This window comes from Eschrichtius robustus, chromosome 6 (genome assembly GCF_028021215.1).
Source record: "Eschrichtius robustus isolate mEscRob2 chromosome 6, mEscRob2.pri, whole genome shotgun sequence".
Lineage (NCBI taxonomy): Eukaryota > Metazoa > Chordata > Mammalia > Artiodactyla > Eschrichtiidae > Eschrichtius > Eschrichtius robustus.
The window spans coordinates 66855685-66876848 of record NC_090829.1 but is presented as its reverse complement, the minus strand read 5'-3'; the positions used below and the strand labels follow the sequence as shown (position 1 = coordinate 66876848).

At 48.2% G+C, this 21164-nt stretch overlaps 1 protein-coding gene and 1 pseudogene across 4 annotated transcripts in view; one reads left to right on the top strand and one right to left on the bottom strand.

Annotated features, from left to right (window-relative positions):
- The window catches only part of LPP (LIM domain containing preferred translocation partner in lipoma), a 684273-nt gene extending 668938 nt beyond the window's left edge, over positions 1-15335 (bottom strand). For 3 of the 4 annotated variants that reach the window (XM_068546435.1, XM_068546441.1, XM_068546442.1), the window contains exon 1: positions 15192-15335. The gene's annotated coding sequence lies outside the window, so the exon portion shown is untranslated. Of the gene's footprint in view, positions 1-15027; positions 15072-15191 lie in introns of those variants that run through there. The other variant, XM_068546439.1, reaches the window with a different exon arrangement.
- Positions 3195-5923, top strand: LOC137765893 (large ribosomal subunit protein eL28 pseudogene; annotated as a pseudogene).
- Positions 15336-21164: the final 5829 nt, after the last annotated feature.

Below are 21164 nucleotides of genomic sequence, written 5' to 3'. Positions count from 1 at the left end.
TCCTACATATTAATTTAGCAGAGGCAAATGTAAAGTTATAAAATTAAATTCTAGGGAAGACATGGAGAAACCAGAAGATTCACCCACTGCTAATGACTCTGCAAATGAGTACAGTCTTTCTGGAGGCTGAATAGCAACCAGCATGAAAAGTAATAGAACGATTCAGTACTTTGTGCCTATAATTCTCCTTTGAAAGAACTTAAAACTTATTTAGCCAGCTGATAAACATGTATTTAAGGTCTACCTGCTATGGGTCATACTCTATGGGGAAATACAAGGGAAAGGATCTTGGCTGTCTTATCATCTGGTGGGTGACAAGAGAGAAAAGAGGGAAGAGATAGCATTTTTCAGCAGATCACACGGCAGGCTTCAATGTTTTCCTACCCTGACCACAGAATCCCTTCCACAATGACATTACATGGAAGGCACTATTATCCTCTTTCACAGACGACCAGCTGGAGGTTCACAGAGGCTAAGTAACCAGTATGATTATATAACTATCAAGATACAGTGCCGTGATTTGAACCCAAACCTGTCTGACTCTCCAGCCATACATGCATTTTCTCCTACATCCCTGAGGAGATAAGATACATAGTCACATAACCACAAAACATAAGGGACAAAATGGTAACCAATGTGCGGGAAAGTAGAAATGCCAAAGAAATCATTGTCTTCAGGAAATTATTTAGAAGGAAGTAAAAGCTATCTATTTGTCCACTGATGTTTACAACGCATGTTTTAACATATTGAATTGTATTAAATTTCTTTAAAAACTAAAAACTATCCTAGTGTCCACATGGGTAATGTCAATTTCAACAAAATCTTTAGTTATATAAAAGATAAATATAGGGCTTCCCTGGTGGTGCAGTGGTTAAGAATCCGCCTGCCAATGTAGGAGACACGGGTTCGAGCCCTGGTCCGGGAAGATCCCACATGCCGCGGAGCAACTAAGCCCCCGTGCCGCACGACTACTGAAGCCTGAGAGCCTAAAGCCCGAGCTCCGCAACAAGAGAAGCCACCGCAATGAGAAGCCTGCGCACCGCAACGAAAAGTAGCCCCCGCTCGCCGCAACCAGAGAAAAGCCTGAGCGCAGCAACGAAGACCCAACGCAGCCAAAAATAAATTTAAAAATAAAATAAAATACATTTATAAAAAAGATAAAGACCAGGCCAAAAGAAGAAAGAGCTTTTCTTGTAATAATATTAAGTGGAAGGAAACATTGTACACAGAGAAGTGGACATGCCCTTTGGGGGAGTTAAGGTCAGGGTTATGGTCCCCTAAAAGATCAGAGAGAGGTATTCAGGTAAAAGAGTTTTGGTGGGAGCTTTTCTGTTTTGTTTTGTTTTTTTAATGAAGTTGAGTAAATGTATTCTAAATGAGTTCTTTCTCATAGTCTTTTGATAACAGATTAATTAATGTTTAGAGGAGCTCAATTAGGTTTTTTTATTACTAAAGATATTCTTAAAACTCAAGTTGTCATTTATTACTTCATTTATATTATTCATTCACATGTTCATTCAGCAAGCACTGATTAAATCCTTACCTTATATCAGGATCCACAATGGATTTAAGGTTATCAATAGCAATAAAGCTAGAGCCTGTCTCAGGGATCTGCGCAGGCTGGGAATAGGAGGAATCTAAAATTGTGCAAATAAAAACCTCAAGTTGAAGTCCTGGTTCAACATCCGGCTAGCTGGGGCCCTGAGCAAGTCATTGAATCTTTCTCAGCCTCTCGTTCTTGATAGTAAAACTTGAACAATAATAATAACTGCTCACAGGACTATTGTGAGGATTTACCTGTAATTTGTAGGAAAACACATGATAACTGTAAAGCACTATAAAAATGGCGATTGGTCGAAAGCATCATTAACTGTATGGTGGATTCCATTTTGATCAGGATCATGCAGGCTGGCCTAGGTCACAAAGGTCTCCCTGGGGAGTATTAACTTACTGGCCCCCAAATGGTTATTCCCTCATGACTCTGCATGAACTATGGCCCACCATTCTTAGTGCCTAATCATCCATTTTTAACTCTCTCTGCCTTTTGTCCAATTTGGCTAAAATCATCCTGAGGAGCCAAATGGATAGAGGAACCCCAGGTAAGACTGTTGTAAGTATCTTCTCCAAGGAAGGAAGAAAGGGAAGGAGGGAAGGAGGTAGGAAGGAATGAATTAAAAAAAAAGAGTCAGGGTTAATAGACCTCAAAGATGTTCTAGACCAAGTCTTCAACCATTGCCTGAGTTTTCACTGTAACATCCCAATCAGCCACTGCTTGAATATCTCCAGTGATCACAGATTCAATAACTCGAGAAAGAGCCAATTTCATTCAGAGTTAAGAGATTCCATGGAAGTCTTAAAAGATAAGAAGTGATGGAGAGCTTCCTCTTGACAAACGGCTATCTCAGCAACTAGGCACCTGTTACCCTGGGCAGAGGATGGATCACCTGGGGGTTATGATGGAACCAGGGCTGTGGACTCTGTATGTGTTACCTGCTCAGGGCCTGGGTTTCCTCTTGTTTAAATGAGGAGACTGGGTGACCTCTATTCCACCTGTGAACTGTCCCTCACAGCCAATGCCTCAACCTCATTTCAGCTTCCATTTATCTGGTGCCTGGACTACAGCAGCACATCTCACCATCTCCAGTACCAGGCCCCTCCAACCATCCGTAACCCATCACTTTTCTAAAGCACAGATCCAATCATCTCCCATCCCTACGTGATGCTCCTTTCACAGCACAGTCTCAAGTCCTCAGTCAGCAATCAAGACCTTTGTCAATCCGCGTCCCAGCCCACCCCTGCACCCTCATTTCCATGGCCTCTCTACTCCGCAGCCCATCCCCAGTGACTCCAGTTTTCCGAGGTGCCATGCACTTTCTCACCTGTTCGTGTTATTTCCCTTGCTCAATGACCGCCCCCCCCCTCCTCCTCTAGCCCACTAGACAAATCCCCACTCATCCTTCAAGGCCCAATCAAATGATAGTCTTTTTATCTGTGAAGTTTCCCCAGGGTCCCTAGAGTTAGTCGCCATTCAATTAGAGTCACCAGATATTTTTTCCATATACTTTTACATCCTCTCTAGATTATTTAAATGACCTCTGGAGGCAGGGATGGCACAGCATTCATGTTTCCATCCCCCAAGCCCAGGCTAGAGTTTCACTCATTCATTCACAGGTACACCTGGCACCTGGTGTGGAATGAATGAACACACAAACACATCAGATCGATGGACAGATGTATCTGGAGGGTCCTGTCCAGCTGTCATTACTGGAACCCTCATAGTCTCCTATGAAGTGAAGCTGCTGCAGCCGAGAAGAGAAGTCCAGTTTGGAAACAACCAGACTACAGGAAAGCTGACCTGCCTTTCACCTCATTCTAAGAAAAGGTGCCGCTTACCCTCCAGGTCACTTCAGAATTTGCCTTTCCCATGAAATCGGGGCACACCCTGCCCTCTGGGTGGCAACTCCCTCCTCCAGTTCCTGAAAATGATTCATTTTCATATCAAACAAGACAGACGCTCTAGGTGCCAACTAAGTTTTTTTTATTTGTTTTTTTTTTTTTTTTTCTTCCTGGGAACTAAACAAGAACCATATTCTTTGGAAACTCGTTAGAAGAATAAGTATAAGTTACCCTGGTGACCTCTTGGCACAGAACTTGGTACCGCATTAAGCTGTCACAGTTACAGTTAAAGATCTTTATCAAGATGGGCCATCGGCTAGAAAATAATAGATTTAAAAACCCAGCTAAATTACACACATGGGGACTTCCCTGGTGGTCCAGTAGTTAAGAGTCTGCGCTTCCACTGCAGAGGGCCCAGGTTCAGTCCCTGGTCGGGGAACTAAGATCCCACGCGTGGTGTGGCCAGAAATAAATATATAAAATACACACATGGACAGAGATTCAATCTTATTTCTTAACTATAAGCAGCCAGAGCAATTTAGCTGCCCCATCACACCCTGGACTAAGCGTTCCTGTCCTTCCATGTTTAATCCAAGGCCCAGCCCTTCCAACAAGCTTCCGCACACGTTCCAGAGAACTCAATAAGCCCTCCATCCGTACCACTCTCCTGGCGGTTTTTTATATTCCAAACAGGTACTAACACATTTTTATCAACCTAATAAACTCTAACTGCCTACAAGCTAGACATTCCCTTCAAACATTCTCAAACTTTACCTTTATAAAAGTAGTTCACTGGGCTTCCCTGGTGGCGCAGTGGTTGAGAATCTGCCTGCCAATGCAGGGGACGCGGGTTCGAGCCCTGGTCTGGGAAGATCCCACATGCCGCGGAGCAACTGGGCCCTTGGGCCACAACTACTGAGCCTGCGCGTCTGGAGCCTGTGCTCCGCAACAAGAGAGGCCACGATAGTGAGAGGCCCGCGCACCGCGATGAAGAGTGGCCCCCGCTCGCCGCAACTAGAGAAAGCCCTCGCGCAGAAACGAAGACCCAACACAGCCAAAAAATAAATAAATAAATAAATAAATAAATAAATAAATAAATTTACTAAAAAAAAGTAGTTCACTGAACAAACATTTCTTGAGCACCTAGCATCTCCTCTGACAAAAACAGTAGACATTTGTTGACATTTTACTTTAGTCCTGGTCTTATACATATTACTTATACCAGCGGTCCCCAACCTTTTTGTCACCAGGGACTGGTTTCCTGGAAGACAATTTTTACAGGGACGGGGCGGGGGGCGGTGTTGGTTCAGGCGATAACGTGAGCGATGGGGAGCCGCTGACGAAGCTTCACTCCCTGGCCCGCCGCTCACCTCCCACTGTGGGCCCGGTTTCTAACAGGCGACTGACCGGTCCTGGTCCACGGCCCGGGGATTGGGGACCCCTGACTTACACAACCTCACTCAGTACTAACAAGCAGGTTGACCTCCAATCAGAATACCTCTGAGAGTGGAAGGGAACGCTCTATATACTACACCAGGACGCAGGCATAAACCAGGGCTGTCCTGGCAAAACCAGAAAGTATGGTCCCTCTACCTCTGCATCAAGTACTGTTGCTACAGCCATTTTTACAGACAAGGAACCCGACACTAACATTAAAGACAGGATTCCCTTAACGCCCAAAAAGCGGTCTCCTGAAAATGCCAAGGAATTCGCACTACACATGCCCACGGCCATCTTCTCCGAAGCTGCTGGTTGATGGCCTGAGTGACTACGGAATGCCGACCACGGCTGCAGCGGAAAAAGTGCCCATTGTGGGGATGGAATGAGGCCAAAGCACACTTCTTGAAGGACACTGAAACAACTCTGCCCTGTCCTGACCCTCTTGCTTACCTGCCCTGTGAAAGGTTCCCACACAAGTTTCTGAGGAAGGCCTGGAACCACCCCTCAGCACCAGCTTTCCATGGGAACTACAGGGGGCTTCGATGGGAGGCCGGGAAAGAAGCAACGACTGCAGTAGAAGCAGAGCACAAACACAGCGCAAACCAAACCCCAGAGAGGCCCCGCCCCCCCGCCTGCCTCTTTCCAGCCTCTGCAAGCAGAGGAGCTGCCGCCACGTCCGCGCGTCTGCAATGGCTGGTCGTCCGGAACTGCTCCAGCTTCTTGATCAAGAGGAACAAGCAGACGTACAGCACCAAACCCAGTAACCTAAAGGCCCGCAACTCCTTCCGCCACAACGGGCTCATTCACCGCAAGACTGTGGGTGTGAAGCCGGCGGCAGATAGCAAAGGGGTCGTGGTAGTGATGAAGCGGTGATCCGACCCGCGAAAGCCAGCCCACCTATGTGCGGACCACCGTCAACAAGAACGCGCGGGCCACCCTCAGCAGCATCCGGCACGTGATCCAAAAGAACAAGCACCGCACGGATTGGCGCCTGGCCGCCACCTGCAGAGCCAGCGCCATCCTGCGCTGCCAGAAGCCTGTGACGGTGAAGAGGAAGCAGACCTGCCCACCAAGAGCTCCTGAGTGACCCCCTTCCCCAAAGCAATAAAGATGTCAGCCGATTTTTCTCAAATAAAAATAAATTAAAAAAATTTAAAAACCAAGAGAGAGTTGGAGGATCACAACGGAGAAGAAGAAACACTGGACAGCCATTCACTGGTGACAAACCATCCCTCTGCACAGCCTGGAAATGCCTGTGAACGTCTGTGGCACTCGCCCCACTTCGCAAAGTGACTGTTGTCAACAGTGATGCCCTCATGAATAAGAAGTCTAAAAATGAGTAAGTCTACACCATGTCGCCCGTGACCACCCCAGGGAGCACCCTCCGTGAAGTCGCACGGCTAAGACTTGAACTTGGAGCTGCCTGGGTCTAAATCCCACAGTCTCCTCTAGAAGGACAAGGTGCCATTCCTGTGGGCTAGACACCTTGCTGGGCACCAAGAATTAGCCACGTGTAGCCACTGCATGGCCACGTTACACACTATACGACCATGTATAAAGCACTGTCAGGGAAATGTCTGGTTCTCACAGATGCATTGGGATAGATCATATGATCTATAATCGAAGGTAACTGAGGCTCAGGAACGTTCTGGAACTTGCTTAAGATCACAGGGCTAATGTGTGGCTCAAACACAGGTCTTTGTTTTCATACACCAAAAACCAAGTTGGTGATGGTACTGCTGAAATGATAGCATCTGAAGCCCAGGTCCTCAGGGCTCTGGGGTCTCCAACCAGATTCTCAGGTGCCTTCCAAAGTCACAGACAGGGGCAGCTAATGCTACCAATTAGCACACCATGAAATAATAACAGTTTCTCACCTGTGTATAGGGCTTGCTAAGGACTTTCACATCAATTATCTCCTGCTCACCAGCAGAAATGAAGGAAGGAGCAAGACAGGAGCTTTAGAGCTGGGAGTCTGATTCTCACTCTACCACTTAAGCACCGCAGGGGAAGTTCCTTCACCCCTGAACTTTTACAAGATTGATCCTGCTGACCCATCTCTTGGATGGCAATTGGGAGCTAAGTAATAAAAAACAACGGTAAAATGCATTCGCCACATAAAAAGTGCTACAAAGGCTATGAAACGCTAATGGGTTCTATGAGATGGGTTGTGATGGGCAGATTTTAAGACGGAAAGAAAAAACAGCAGGATCCACCCTGTAAGGGATCTAATGCTGGCAACTTGAAAACCTTTAGGCAAGCAAAAATAAGTAAAAATAAAAGGGGAATGAGGGTGGGGGCCGCCCCATGCAAGGAACCTTAAAGTTATCATGCAGAAGCTTGGTTCCGGCAAACAAGCGACAGGAATAAATAGCAGAAAAAGAAAGAAACCCCCAAAGCACTCGTAGACTGAAACTGAACCTTCTTAATCACTTTGTTTTCAAAGCGCAAAGATCAAGGTTCAAGCCCGGTAACAACGATCTCCAAGTGATAGTCCCTTCCAAATTCTCCCAAGCAAAGCCCCTGGGGGTGGGGTGGGGAAGGAATGTGTCCAGCCAGGCTGAGCAGAGAGAAGAGGGCAGGAAATGGAGTAAGGGCCACACCCAACTCCAGCTCAGCGGACAAGGGTGTGACCGAGCACTTCCGTCCTTTCCCTGGGGCCTCGGTTTCCTCACCAGCAAAAGGAGGAATCAGGTCGCTCTGGCCACCAAGGCCCCAGCCCACAGTTCTAAGGCATGAACTGGCTGCCAGCCTGCTGCTTCCACTGTGTACAAGCTTTGGTGCTGATAAAATAGTTTTTCCAGTCAAGGCTGATAAGCTGGCAAATAATTGGAAGGACAAGAATAGGAACTAAGCTGCCTGATAAGATTCTAACAGTAAACAACTTTTTCCCTCTCTACTCTGCTGACCTGGTGCAGGCCGGTGTTTCCTGACCTGGAACATTTCAGCAGCCTCCTAAGCGGTGTCCCCACCTCTGGCCCAGAACTGCGATCACTCTGCCACCAGAGTTCTCTGAAACACAGACCCAACGACACCCTCCTTTGCTCAAAAAGTAACAAAAGCCCTCCTGCTCCCTACCCACCACCACCGCTGCCATCATCCTTAGCTCAAGCTGCCAGCCCTTTACCCTCTAATCCTCCCTGGCCAGCCCCATCTTTCTCAGTGATCTCCAAACACACCCCCCAAACACTCTTAGGCCTCAGGCTTGTGCCTATATATCAAGGTCTCTCTGCCCAGAAAGCTCTTCCACCTCTGTCCACCATAAGAACCCCTACTCACCCTTCAAAACCCAACCCAATGTCTTCTTCTCCATGAGCATTTTTTCCTGTTCCTCCAGGTAGTCAGTCAGCCGTTTCTCACTGCTCCCATTATTTCTTTGTTCATCACTCTAGTAGGGGCTTCCCATGTTCTATTTCAGTCTGTCTCCTAGGCTGGAATGAAGATCCTTGAAGACAGAGCCTTAGCTGTCTTTGTAAGATCAGTTTCCAGCATTTCTGTCTGGCATGGGGTAATCACTCAGGACCCGAATGATGTGCTGAACTGAACACAAGAGACAGAGATGCATGTGATCACACATATAAGTGGGGTATAAGGGGGCTAAGAGTCTGGGAATGGCTTCATGGCACAAGGTGGCTTTTCGCCTTGAACTTAAAAAATCATAGGTTTACAACACGCAGAGAGGCCTGGAACTCCAGGTAGAGAAAACAGCATAAGGAAAGGCATGGACATGAAAACAGCGGAATGTTCAAAGACAACACAACCACCTGGCTGTGAGGGAGAAGGGAAAGCGCAGTTTGAATCGCACTTACTCTTGGGGTGGCTAGTTAGTTTAGACACTCAGTTCTACACTCCCGCTCCCTAATCTTGACCCTGATGGTGGGTCTGCCCAGTACCACCTGTGGCGGCTTCACAGCATTGTGGGGACTCAATCCAGTCCTGGGACCCCACAGGCCCAAACTTCTCGGTCAGTAAAAAGTTCCTTTCCCCCATCATTGCTATCTTGTGGTTGCAGTAAACTAAGCCAACCCCTTTCTTCACCTAACAAACAGTTCCAGGGTGCCTACGCTGTACCAGGCACTCCTCTGGACTGGGGAACATGGCCCTTAACAAAGTAGGCATCCTTGCGAAACTCCTGCCGCTTATTTTAAAGTGGAGGGGAGAGCAAAGTCAAGCAAATATATGTGGTCAAGCGTGATCCGTGCTTACATTGTATCAGTAAATGTTACTCATTCTAAATGAGTAAACAAGCAGTTACTGAACATCTTCAAGGTACCAGAGATGAGAGGTATTCAAAGAAGAGAAAGCCAAGGTCTTATTTACTTTGCTGGGTGCCATTCCTAGGATCTGTCTTCTCGCCCCTGAAAATATCTTACCTGTAAGTTATCAAAATGCAAATAACCCACCTGAGGTGGGTAGGTCACAGAAAGGACCTTAGTTGATCCCTCAGAGTCCTGAGCCAGAAAGCCTTCTTGGAGGAAGAGGTCTGCATGACCTAGGGAAGGGCGGGATCCAACAGGAGCTATCGGGCTCGACTCCAGAGAACATTGTCCCAGGAGCCATAGATTTAGGGCAATGACTGAGATCAAGACCCTCCATCACTCCCCTACTTTGTTATCCTATTTCCCCAACTGCCTCTCTGTGGGGTACCTCAAATCCTTATTACTCCAAGAGACTGGGGAGAAGGCAATGTTGGGGGGAGGAAGCAGATGTTTGCTAGAGAAGCTCTGTCCTCTCCAGTCAGCTGTGCAGAGAGAAGACACCCAAAGGGAAGAGGGAATGGCAGCATCTCAAGAGAGACCGGGCTGAAGCAGCACCAGTATGGAAGTGAAAAGCCTGCTTGCCCAGGGAAACCCTGGATTATGGTCCTGCTGGGGCCCAAGGAATGGGTACTGAGTTAAATTCTGAGGAAGAACATTGAAAGACAGTGGTGACTTTGTGAAATAAAATTCATATTTTACGGCAAGGCAAGAAAATTTAAACATAAAAATGCTTCCCTGCCCTTTGGCCCCCTCTCTCCCCGCACGGCGCATCGCGATGCGCGTATCTGCATCGCGTATCTGCATCGAGTATCTGCATTACGATTCGACCAGACCTCCCCCAGCGGCAGGAATACCTGCTCAACCTTGAAGAGCAACATGCTCCTAGCATCAACCAGACAACGCCTTAATAACATTCCTTCTTGATGTTGCAGGGGTCACATGACCCACCAGGATGATGCTGAGATCTGCATTAAGTAAACTGTTGATAATATCAATACATCATGTGATGTACACCCTCTGTCTCAAAAAGCTTATATAACCGTGCCTTGACTTCTAACAGGCGGAACAGTTCTCAGAGCGTTCTGAGATGCTCTTCCCGGGTTATAATGCTCAAATTTGGATCGAATAAAATTTTCCAGTTCTTTTTTAAATCGACTGATTAATTTTCATCGACAATTTTCACTTTTCCTTCTGTGGGCACAGAGAGAGTGATGAAGATCAGGGAAAGGTTCTAAACTCGGCCATTTCACTTAGTAGTTGTGTAACCTTATTTAACCAAACTCATTTTCTCATCTGCAAAATGAGATTGATAATCATAAAACCTGCTTTAATGAATCAGTATGAGAATTATATAAGTACATGGTAAGTACTCAAATTTTTTACATTATGTTATTAAGAAAGAAGGATCGAAAGATAAACATTTTCTAGCCTCAATTTTGTGGTCTACCTGCTTCCAAGCATGAATCCCATTAACCCCCTGGCCAGCCACCCACCCTATTTGTAGAAAGTCAGGAGAGGTGAGGTCCTCATCAATGCATCAGTGTCCTTTCCCATTTCTATGACTCGCATTAAGAAGGCACTGCCATTTCCTCCACGCATCCAAGCCACCTAGAGCAGACTCCCACATCACGATTCCATTCCTTCCTCCCTTCCCCACCTCTGCTCCACACACACCTTCAAGCCCGTGAATTTCCACCCAGATAAGCTTCCTGCATGCATCACAACTTTACCTCCCCTTTCCTCGCCTCGGTTTCTTCCAGCTGGGTGCTGCCTTCCAATGCCATTATCCAGGAAGAGTCCCCACCCAGCAATGCACACGCTGAGCTAGGACTCCTAATTACTGCCCAGGGTCAAAGTCTCAGCTCCACTCAACCACTTACTAAATATGTTACTCTTCTTCCTGCGGTAAGCATCCCAATACCTAATCCCACAGATGCTTCCAGAGCCCTTGCCCAGCCTTGTTTTCGTGCAAATCTCTAGAGAAGCCTTTAATGGCCCCTACAGCCCACAAGATAAATTTAAATCTACTTAGCAAAGAATGAAAGTCCTCCCTTTTCCCATCTCCCACCACCCTGTTCATGCTGGCCATGCCAAAACCAGCCTCAACCACCATGCTCCTCCTTCCCTACATTTGTCTGCATATGCCTAACAGGTTCAGCCCTTACCTGTTCTTCTTCCACTTGGGCGATTCCTATATAACCCTAAAGACTCTCTTCAGACACTGCTCCCTCTGGTAGCTTCCCTGAGGTGGGACCACCTCAGTGCAGCAGAAACATACCCCTCGAACAGCACCACACACACACACACACACACACACACACACACACACACACGTGCTCCCCAAGAACAGGGACCGTGTCCTCCCCATCTTTGCACTCCCAGGCTAGCCAGTTCCTGCTTCACAGAAGGCAGGCTCCAGAACCTGCGTGCTTCATCCACCGCTCCTCTCCTTTCTGTGTAAAAACAGCAGCGTGCTCCATCCTCTGGTTTTATTGTGTTACCTGGCATCTTCTATCTCCCTGCCCATTTTCTATTTAATGCAGCAAATCTCTGGGCTAAGGGATCCTCCCAGTCCTCATGAGTTACATTCTGCCCTTGGCCAAACCACCCCCCACCCAAAAAAAAAACCACCATCATTCCAGCATCTTCAGCCATAGTTCTGAAATCAAATGCAATTTGACTCTTCCCATACCTAATGAACCCATGCTAGTTCCACAGCAGGGTAAAGTCACATATGAACATCAAGAGTCAAAGTTCTAGGCTGTCATTTTGAGCACATTTCTTTTTTTTTTAAGAAATTTTTTTAAGAGTAGTTATTTGTTATTTCATTTTTTTTTAAAGCTTGATGGTATTCACATTGCTTAATTTGTGTCATGCTTTATTTATTTATTTTATTTCTTTATTTATGGCTGTGTTGGGTCTTCGTTTCTGTGCTAGGGCTTTCTCTAGCTGTGGCAAGCGGGGGCCACTCTTCATCGCGGTGCGCAGGCCTCTCGCTGTCGTGGCCTCTCTTGTCGCGGAGCACAGGCTCCAGACGCGCATGCTCAGTAATTGTGGCTCACGGGCCCAGCTGCTCCGCGGCACGTGGGATCTTCCCAGACCAGGGCTCGAACCCGTATCCCCTGCATTGGCAGGCAGATTCTCAACCACTGCGCCACCAGGGAAGCCCCTTGAGCACATTTCTAATTAGCTCTGTGACCTTGCGCAAGAGGTAAAATCGAGATGACAGGATCACCAGGCCCAATTCTCAGGGGATTTTTGAGACTCAAATGGAATATCTGATGGAAAACTTTTATAAAGTGCAAAGCACTGTACATTCATAAAGGGTATGATCAAGAAATTTTATCAACTCTTACTTAACCATCAAGGGTAAGATGTACCATTATCAACTTAGAATGAAGAGCCCCTCAACGATGACACATCTGTGATATAAGACAACCCAATTTCAGTGATATTAAAATGGGAAAAAGTATACTTTTTATATGCCTCAATACATACAATGTACAATGTATATGCGTAATAAAATAAGGAACCTGCCGTAAAAGTTTCATCTTTGCCAATGGCACATAACAGACACTCAGTAATATACGTGGGGTAAATGAGCAACACCCCACCGATAATATTCTTAGGCCAGATTATGGCCTCTCTCACTGGAATGGGCAGCAGAAGGCCTCCCACTGCCAGTTCCTCTCCTCTCACTCGTGTCCCAGCCTGCTCAAAACCCTCGAATGATCACTTCAAGTCATATCCATGCCTGGCATTTTTAAGGACCTTCATAATGAAGCCTCCTTACCACCTCCCACTGCCTGGAACTGACTGTCCACTGGTATATGTCACTCGAAGAAGGGTCCTACTCAGTCAGTCCCAATCATAGTAACCAGCTCCACAGCTATTTCTCCTCCTTCTGTCAATTCCCAAAGCCGGCTAGGCCTGCCCGCTGCTTACAAGGAGCATGACCCTGGGCAGCTGCCTGACCCAAAGGCCCCAGGCATGCACCCCTACCATTCATACAGCTAACCCCCGCTACCTATCTCGCATCTAGAGTCTACACCCTAGACTCTGAAGTCCTGGGTGTTGGTGTTGGGGGACTGCCTTGCAAAAATTAAATGCAAGATACACATTCTTGCACCTAGAGACTGTCACACAGAGTGAAGTAAGTCAGAAAGAGAAAAACAAATACCGTATATTAACGCATATATGTGGAACCTAGAAAAATGGTACAGGTGAAACGGTTTGCAGGGCAGAAATTGAGACACAGATGTAGAGAACAAATGTATGGATACCACGGGGGGAAAGCGGCGGGGGGCAGGGGGGGTGGTGGTGTGATGAATTGGGCGATTGGGATTGACATGTATACACTGATGTGTATAAAATGGATGACTAATAAGAACCTGCTGTATAAAAAATACATAAAAATAAAAAGTGTATTCTTATACTGAGATAAAAAAAAAAAAAAAGATACACATTCTTTCTTTTGACTGAGCCTGGTGCAGGCAGAGACCCTGAAAGGAAGAAGGCTGGTCATGGGGTACAGAGAACCCTACTGGAAGTTCTGGCCTCCCACCGGCTACCATTATTCACTGTAGGCTTTAGAACTGGCACCCATCTTCTCTGGGCTTTTATTTATGTTTCCCTATCTGTAAGGGCAGGGAGGGTGAGGATGCAGGGGAAAGGCGAGTGTTAGTTAGCTGTTTTATCTCCTTCCGCTTAAAGGCTTTCTTAAAATGCTCTTGTGCTGGGGGAGGTAAGCCATTGCCAAGTCACTAACACCTTCGTGAGAATGAGTTTTATTGGTAAGCAAGCACTAGAAAAGGGGGAGGAGGTGGAAAGAGAGACGGGATTGGACACAAGGTTAAGCAAGTCTGGTCCTAGAAAAGCAGCTCAAACGTGAACCTAAATTTTTGCATTTTGTGTTGAGGGCGAGCAGACATTGGATAACAGGGAAAGGAAGCCACAAAGCTCTTGCAGCTCCCCCAGCACCTCAAAGTCCCAAAGACACCCCTCAGGCCCAATTCCACTGATTATCTCATCTCCTGAACCCACGCCTCCCAACCCCGTGCTCCCAGCACAGTAACAGTTGCAGCTCCATCCCCACTCTCCACATTTTATTGAGTCTTCTCTGCTCTGCGGTTGCCTCCCGCACAAGGCCTCGCTCCTTGTGCCTGGCTGGCTTCAGAAAACCCCCCATCCTTCAAAAGCCTCTGATGCTTCTTGAGGGACGAGGAAACCAAACTCTTTTCTCTGAGCCCCTTGAAATTTTACCCTTGCCTTTTCCCCAGCACTTAGCACCTTCTACCTTGGGTCACGTTTGGCTCCTCGGGTTGACTGTGCGCTCCCTGAGGGCAGAGTCAGGGCCCTAAATGCATCTGACCCAACAACCCAGCACAGCGCGGGCTCACAGTGGGCGCTGGAAAACTGCTTGGAGAAAAGGAACTAGGAGTCGGGAGCCATTTATTTTAATTATGGCTCAGCCTCTAGCGAGCGACTTTGGGGAGGCTCTCCTCCTCCCTGGGCCTCAGTTGCCCCAGCTGGAAAATGGGGGAACTTCATGTGAGGGCTCCTAGGCCCCTTCCACTGTGACAACTGTGATTCCGCGAAAGCTCGGAGCTGCTGGGTGTGGCCCCGCCCCCTGGGAGCCCTGAAAAGCCCGGGCAGGGGGCGCGCAGGGAAGGCCTCCACCCGCGCCCAGCCCCCGGTCGACGCTTCCCGAAAAACTCGGGGTCCCCCTCCCCCACGCGTGCACCCCATGATCGCGCTGCGGCCGGCACTTCCGCACCGCGGGCCCTGCGGCCCGGCCCGGGCGCGCGCTCGGCGCCCTGCGCCCCGCGCTCCTGCCACCCCGGAGGCGCTCGCGCTCGGGGAGGGCTGGGGGTTCCCGAGGGCGCCCGCGGGCGGAGGGTGGGGGGAAGGAAGGAGGATTTGCAACAAATACCTCGGGGAGGAGGCGGCCGGGGCAGCGGCGGCGGCGGCGGCGGCTGGAGGCGGAGGCAGCGGAGAAGGAGGAGGTGCCCAGGCACTCCCCCTCCCATTGTCCCCAGGCCCGGCCCCGCGCCCCGCACCGCGCCCCGCGCCCCCGGCCGCGCAGCCAGCCCTTACCTTGCAGCGCCCGGCTCTCCCCCGCTCGCTAAAGCTACTTATCCCAGGAAAGCTCGCGCGGGGCCCGGGAGCGAACCCACAGACAAAAAGTGAAACTTCGGCAGGGCTGGAGCGGCTGCTGGTTGGTGCCTTTCCCCCTCCTTCCTCCCCACCGTCCCCACCCCCTCCCCTCGGTCTCCCGTGCGGTGCCCTGAGAGCTGGAGGCTGACGTCAGGGGCCTGAATTCCTGACTTTGCCTGCACGCATTTGTCCATGTAAGGTATGGGAAGGCGGGTGCCCGCGGGGCCGCCGCGCCGCGCTCGCCGCCGGGGGAGGGGGCGCCCGCCGCGGGCCGTGGCCTTGCCCCAAGGTGGGCGCGCTGACGACAGTTGATTTCCTGGGAGGAAGGGAAGACGCGGGGATGCGGGGAGACTGCAAAGGAGGAAGGGAAAGGGAGGTGTGGAGGTTTTGCCTGCACTGGAGGAAGAGGAAGGAGACGTAGAAGGAGGAAGCGGCCGGGGCGAGGGGTTGCCGAAAAAATGGGGGAACCTGCGTCCACTGTTAGGGCGCCAGATTAGGGGGCCGAATCTGAGCAGACGAGATCCTGCCGTGGAATCCCCTTCAGAGATCTTCCTCGTGAGCCCCGCCCCGGATTCCCAGCAAGGTTCAGAGCTGGCCCAGACCAACTTCCAACCCGTCCACTTCACACATGGGAAAACTGGAGCTTTCGGAAGAGAAATGACTCCTACAGGGTCATGCCCGCCACAGATCCAGGCGCGGGACCCGGATGCTCGGCCTCCCAGCTGTGTTCCTGTCTCCAGGCAGAGCCCTGACTCCCTCCTTCCCGAGGAGCAGTGAACCAGGCTAGATGTCAGCGGGCAACGAGGACCACCCTGGGAAGAGATTCAGAGCTTCCCTGGGCCTCGGAGGGAGTCAGTTCCTGGAAGGTTCTAATTGCCAGTGAGCCCTGGATAGCCATGCCAATCAGTTGCTTCAAGGCAACTCCCTCTATCCGGTGCTCAAATAAACGAAACCCTGGAGTTCACTTCACAGCCCTGCCGGAAGCCCAGAAAGCTTATTCTGTGCTTACAGCTTCAAAAAAAATCTGCGAACTGGGTGAACGGGTTTGAATAAAGGCAAGTCTGTTCTTGGAAGGTTTGAGTGGGACTTCTTTTCCTCAGACGGTTGTAAATGTGAGCAACCAGGGGACCCACCAATTACCGTGTCGGGGTTAAAATGTGCAGCAGCCATTGCCTGGAAGGCACTCCAAGGCTGGAGACTATTTCCTTGTATTTCTATCCTACTGACGTCCTCACCTCAGCACATCATAAAAGCACTTTCTCACTGGTTTATTAGATCTTCTTGTTAGGACTGATTATAGTGCATCGTTTACATTTGAGGTAAAAAGTCAGGTAAAATGACTTACCCAACACAAAATAAGCAACAGAGCAAGCACCTGAACCCACCTCCCCCCAGCCAGGTCACCTGACTAATCCCATGATTTTTCCACCCAACAAGGAGGCCCTGACCTCCTAATTTCTGTTAATGAATGTTGAGAGTACACCGTGAGTTACTGGTTCATGAAACCTCCAAAACTTGGTTCTTTTGGGATTTGGTGGGATTCTTTTTGACCAAGAATTAAACAAACGCTGAAACACATTTCTGCACTTACCAGATACTGGTAAAGATACTGCTTTATCGAGCATCTTCTTAGTGCGAAGTCTTTGAATCCAGACATTCTTGGGTCCAAATTACTCCATCTCTCTTGCTCTCAGTTTCTCATCTACTCATACAAAAAATATGAAGATAGTAGTAGAGGTAAGGTCAAGGGTACCTGTTCCATGCAATAATGAAAATTTTTGTCTTTGCAACTAATGTAGTTTGAAATAGGAAACATGAGCTCTTAAAGAGATTTTATTCTGGGGCTTTAAAAAGATCATTCTATTACACCACAATTCACTTACTCTGTTCTCAACGTTTCAGCAAACCCACATTCTGAGTGCCACTGTTTAACATGAAAAACTCCTGGTATCACACAAACTAAGAATAGATTCACCCATTCCCCGTTGGACATAACGGGACTTGACCAGTGCTTCTTTTTTTTTCTTCCCCAGTAACCCACTTATAAAGAATAATAGGATTCTAATGAGGATTAATAAGATTTAATAACGTATAATTAGCATTCATTTCCTTCATCATACACATTGTAAGAGTGCAGTGTTAGATCCAGAAATGCTCCTAATTATGTTGAAACTGTTGTATGAGTGTGTTGGGGAAGATCACTGTGTCTCTCCTCCTGAAATATTTATGAATTGCTCAGGTGGGCCTAGAGTGAGCACAAGCATTATATAAAGTTAATCACAAAAGACAATATCTACTCAGGAGGCACTCACCAGGAGCGTAAGAGGCAAAGTCATAAATTGGATGCTTGGCGAACCGCATGCAGTGTTGTCATCAGTGCAAACCCAAATCAAAAGCCTCCTCCTCGTTTGCTGATCTGGTTTCTTTTGTATTCACCCTTTTCTCAACAACCCTATTAAAACCTGCTGCGTGCAGGGACTTGGGAAAGAAGGGAAGGCTGTGTGACTCTGCAGACTCAATGCTAGAGAAATACAGGTTTACCAATTCAGAGACTACAAGAAGCACGGAATTTCAGGTGGGGCGGAGGGCATGTGACTGGAGGATTGCCAGTGATGACACCAGAGACTGAACAATGCTAGGCTGTGTTCCCACCATTTGCTTGCATCCATGACAATCCCTTTCCCCAAGGCCTTTGCGTAGCTCTTCTCAGTCCTTTCTCTGTCCTCATATATGCCCGGCAATATTCTAGGATTTTTCATCTGCATTTCACTTAACTCTCAGGAAACCCTTCTGAGGTTGGCATTATTATTTTCTCTAGCCCAAGGAGGTTAAGTAGCCTGTTCTTAACACAGAGCTAGTACCCGGTTAAACTGAGATGCCCCACTGAGCCCAGGCAGCCTGACTCTTCCCTTACCCACTGCTGAGTGGCCATCTGGTCTCAGATTGAACATTCCAATGTGCAGAACTCATAATCTGCCGTGGCTGACCAAGAGGAAAAGATATGAAGAGGCTACTGGAGAAATAATAAGAACAGGGACATTGAAGATGGAAGGTAAATACCAACCCTATGTGGCCTCTCCCCAGGTTAAAACCCATCAGGCCAAACTCCTCAGTGTAGTTTGCATAGCTCTTCAGCCTCATGTCTGCCAGTCCTGAACCCTACAGCCAATTGGAGGTCTGGTGGTTTCTCAAACACCTTAACTGACCCTGCTTCTCTGCCTTTATACAGGTTCTTCTTTCTCCCGGGAGCTCTCTTTCTTCTCCGTACACCTGGCAACCCTTACCTAGCTTCTTCAGACTCGCCTTAAATATCACGTCCTCTGAGAGGCCTTTTTGCCCCTCCCACCACCTCCAGTGGATGCATTGCCCCTACAGAGTGCTCCCATCACTCTGTGCTTACCCTCAGTCCCTGTGACTCTGCATGATGTCATTGGTCACCTTGTCTTTCTCAGCTACTGGGCTGAGAGTGCAATTTGTCTCTGAGTCTCTAATAAAGTGCCTGCCGTTGTCAAGGTAGGCATTCAACTGTTGTGTTCTGTTTTTTTTCCTTCCTGTTCCTGGTCAAAGGCAGAGGAAGATGCAGAAGGTAAAAGGCCTGGGCATTTAAATAAAATCGGATAACTTCCTCAAGAGATGAAGACTGGATGTAAGCAGACCAGTGGGAAGGGAGAGGAAGAATCAACAGGGCCTGGCCACTTGGAAACAGAAGCAGGATGGGCATGGGGAGGCAAAGGAGAGGAAGGTTTGTAGTCCTTTCCTTGTCCTAAAACTGCGTTGTAACCCCATGGCAAGTCACTTCCTCTTTGGTCTCAGTTTCTTTATCCACACGATTAGGTTCTCAGACTTTATGCTCTCCAACACTGTCTTCAATTTGAGGCTACTTTCAACCTGTTGACCAAATTCATCTTCCCAGAGCATAGCGTGCCACACTATACTCTGAACTTGTAAAGGTTCCATGATATCAACCACATTAAGTCCAAACTCTTCTGCTGCCCCTCCCTGGTTCCATGATCAGCTTTTTCCAACTGTAGACTGTACCTCCAACCCTCCACCATCACCACCACACACACACACACACACACACACACACAGCTTCCTGCACTTCCTGCCTCAGGACTTTTTCTCATCTAGTTCCCTCTTCTCAAAATACTTTCCCAGGCCCACCTCCATGAATGCAGATTTCACCTGTCCTGCCAGCATCCTCTCAAGGAATCTCTCCCCTGTTACTCATTCCCTCCAAATCTCCTCCACTGATATGAAAATAATTTCTCTATCTTCTGAAAAAGGCACGCACTGGATTGTCCCATTGCATTGTAATTTTTCCTAAGTGTGTTTGATCTGCTCCTGTCAAACATACAGCTCTTCACAGTGAGCTCCATATCTTCTTCATTTCTCCTCCCCAGCAGCCATGGCAACATCTGGGACTTACGCTCAAATGTTATCCAGTGAGTGAGTGAATGCATGAATCCTTCATCTTGGCTAGAAAAGCAACACAGTTGATATCGTCTCTCTGGAAGACTGGTCATGTTATCTTAGACCATGACTCTGGGCAGGTACCAGGAGGGATGAGGGAGAGGGGGAGGATTTAATATTTGTCATTTGTTACAATGTGCCCTGTGTGTGAGATTTTAGAGAAACCATGCACCTCAGATTGGGACTTGAACCCACAAGGCTGGGACTCAAACCCAGCCAAAACCCTGACTGGGACTTGAACCCACGCAGCCAGGCCTCAAACCCGGCCGAAACCCACAGTCTTCCAACTGAGATCACACACCTGGTTTCAGGACTTAGTGAAGCTCAGGCTCTTGATGTCTCATCACAGAAAGAATTCAGTGAGAGACAAAGTGATAGGTAAGAAATGGATTTATTTAGGGAGAAACACTCCACAGACAGAGTGTGGGCCATCTCAGAAGGTGAGAAAGGCACCAGGGTATAGGGTTGTATGGGGTTGTCAGTTTTTACAGGGGTGATTAATTTCATAGGCTAATGAGTGGTGGAAGAAGTATTCCAGCTATTTCAGAAAGGGGCAGGGATTTCCAGGAATTGGGCCACCACCCACTTTTTTTAAAATTAATGTATTTATTTATTTATTTTTGGCTGGGTTGGATCTTTGTTGCTGCCCGCGGGCTTTCTCTAGTTGTGGCGAGCGGGGGCTACTCTTTGTTGTGGTGCGCGGGCTTCTCATTGCAGTGGCTTCTCTTGTTGCGGAGCACGGGTTCTAGGCGTGCGGGCTTCAGTAGTTGTGGCTCGTGGGCTCAGTAGTTGTGGCTCCCGGGCTCTAGAGTGCAGGCTCAGTAGTTGTGGTGCACGGGCTTAGTTGCTCCGCGGCATGTGGGATCTTCCCGGACCAGGGCTTGAACCCGTGTCCCCTGCTTTGGCAGGCGGATTCTTAACCACTGCGCCACCAGGGAAGCCCCGCACCACCCACTTTTTGATCCTTATGGTCAGTCTTGGGACTGTCATGGAGCCTGTGGGTGTGTCATTTAGCTTGCTCATGTGTTACAGTGAGCGTATACTGAGGCTCAAGACCTAATGGAAATTGACTTGTCCGCCATCTTGGACCCATTTGGTTCAAATCAGCTTACGTTATGTCCTCGGGCTATGTCATTCTTTCAAAGGTTGTGCCCTGTCCCCTTCCCTTCTGTTTCACTAGGTCTTCTCACATTTAGCATATATCAGTTTTACAAATTATCTAAGGATATAGTTCTGCTCTGGGAGTAGACACAGAATTAAAGCAATGGTTGCTTTGCAACTTTATATCAAATAAATTATTTAAAAAAATACTAAAGGTCAACTTTTTCCAGGAAGAATTAAGCACAAGTGACAGTTTAAATATTTAATGTGTCCTGCTCTATAGCTGAGCTTAATTCTCTTCTCAAGACTATTGTACCAGCCTGTGATGCAAACAAGACC